Source organism: Tenrec ecaudatus, chromosome 6 (genome assembly GCF_050624435.1).
Source record: "Tenrec ecaudatus isolate mTenEca1 chromosome 6, mTenEca1.hap1, whole genome shotgun sequence".
Lineage (NCBI taxonomy): Eukaryota > Metazoa > Chordata > Mammalia > Afrosoricida > Tenrecidae > Tenrec > Tenrec ecaudatus.
The window spans coordinates 53,901,346-53,904,103 of NC_134535.1; positions in this window are offsets into that span (position 1 = coordinate 53,901,346).

Consider the following 2,758-nt stretch of genomic DNA (forward strand, 5'->3'; position numbering starts at 1 on the left):
TGCATCTCAAACCCACTTTGCTATGAACTCTATGTCAGGCTTCATGAGATTTTCTCCTTTTGTAAGTCGAGCTTCACCAGATAACATTCATTCATGCCACATCCTTTGCACATGGTCTTTAAAAGGCTTATTCAAAGATACACGTCATAGGACGGCTCTGATTGGTTAGATGTGAGTAAACATTCATAGCCCTGCAGTGTCAGCGGGGCTTTGAATGAACAGCAGAGAAATGGCAATCACCCACGAGATAAAGGGTGTGACACGGTTAGCTAGGGTGGGGTGGGGGGACAGCGAGATGTTATACCTCGCTGGGGTACCACTGACCCATGTATAAGCCGAACCCTGGTTTTCAGCACATTTTTTATGCTGATAAACTTGGCTTATACGCAAGTATATACGGTAATTTCTCCTTCCCTATATCCTGTAGTAACCATTAATCTACTTTTGTCTCTATGTATTTGCCTATTCTGAATATTTTATGTAAGTGGGGTCATATAATATTTATCCATTTGTATCTGACTTATTTCACTTAAAATACTGTTTTCAAAGATGCAGCCACATCACATTATGTATTCAAACCTCTTAATGTTTGAATGATTGTCTATTGCTTATATGTACCTTATTTTGTCTATCGATCTGCAGATGGATACTTGGATTGTATCTACGTACTTTAAACAGTTATGGGCTTACCTTAAGCTGTTATGAATATTTCTGCAATGAACGCTAGTATGTCTGTTGTTGTGTAAATGGTGGGAGGGGGCCATAGACCTTATACCTGGTTCTTAGCCTCTTAGCCACATGGTCCATTGGCCTCTGCCTCTATGGGCCAGAAAGTGGGACCACAGTTTTGCCTCACAGTCTCCTGGTCTTGGTGCTGATCCTCTCTTCTGTTTCAGTCTTCTTGCTTCAGTCTGCCTCCTTTGCTCTGTCCCACGGTCTTTATACCACAAACTCTGGTGGATCTGGCCTTGGCTTCTGACTCTTGAGACCGGGATCTCCAGTGTTTACTACTGGTGGCTCATATTCAGATGGTCTTGGATTTTGGCTCATCTTCCAATGGTCCTGGGATTTCTCTCTCCAAGTGAAATTATCCTTATAGGCAGACACATGGCAACTAAAACTGATTAATTCCCTCTATTTGTATTACACATACCTTATTTGCATAGTCCCACCCAATTGTTTGGTGGGAGTTACAGAGACATGGACAGAAGAGTTGTACTAAAAAATTTACCTCCACCATGCAGTTCCTGCTTTCAAAGTTTTTTGGGAGGGTATTTAGGAGTAGATTTGCTCAGTGATATCAATTCTATGTTTAAATAAATTTTTAAAAGTTTACTGGCATATAATTCACTAGCTATACAATTTAATAGTTCAGTCATATTAAGAAGAGTTGAACAATTATTACTACAATCAATTTTATAACATTTTCTTCATTCTTGTACTCATCATTATTAGTTCCCCATTTTCCAACAACCTTCCCTTCCATATCCCCAAGAAACCATTAATCTAGTTACTGTCTATATAGATTTACCTCTCCTAGATTTCATATATAGAAAAACATTTTAAAAAAGAAAACAAAAATAAAGTAAAACACAGAAAAACCTCAAAAGAAAAGAAAGCAGAACATTAAAAATGAGAACAAATTAAAAATGTGTCAAAAGGAAGATCAGATGACAAGGTGTTACATTTTTAACCTAATGGCACCTACAATTATCTACTTTCCAGTGCATCCTTCATCATAGCAAGGTTATTTATACCCCTGCTCTATAGGCAGAGAGGATTCTTCAAAGACTATCCATGTATATTTCCCCTTCACTTTTTAAAAACTGAAACCACTCTAAAATGATAAGATATTATATTTTGACCTAACCATATCTGCCATAATCAAGTTTAAAATACTCTGTGTCTGATAACAAGGCGGTTCGTGTCTCTCTACCATGATCATGAGGGATTCACTGGGAGCTTAATACAGGTGGGGACCCTGCAAATGGATTTTGGGCTCCAACTGTCATCATTAGCTGTCTACAAACCAGATGCTCACAATTTAAGCTCTGATACTATACCTTCCTTTGAATTTAGGTTTTATTCTTTGCAATACTTGGATCACACAGGCTGGTGTACTTTTTCTACGTGGACTTAGTTGACTCCTTACTTAGATGACTGCTTGTGTGAAGATAAGCCTGTAAGACCTCAGATGCTTTTTCTTCCAATAGCCAGGCACCGTCTAATTTCTTCACCACACTTTGCTAAGCACCTATACCTTCAGTGAGCTCTTCATGAGGGTGAGCATCAAATAGGGCTATGTCAATAATAAATTGTTCTTATATTGGGGCTAGAATTAAGTGGTAGCCCCAAATCCATTCATATACGTATGGTTTATATATACCTCTGATTTATCAAAGAGATATTGTCATCTTATGTTAGAGAACATTATCAAGCATCTCCTTGGGACATAAGGTAATTCTATTGATAGATTATTAATTTAGTCAGTAGCATAGAATTTAAAGCATTGCTGAGAAAAAGGAAGTTATATGAGTATAGGTAAACCATAAGCTGCAATATGCAAATTGTCAACTTGTACACATTCAGCTTTTAAGTGACCGGATACTATTTATACAAACAATGGGGGTTGGTGATGGGGCAAAACCTTCAATAATATTCATTTACAATGGTGGAACCACACCCACCAGATGAATACATGTTGTAGTAAAGTAAGGAGGTCATTACACTGGTAAGTATATGGTAGTTCTGGGACACC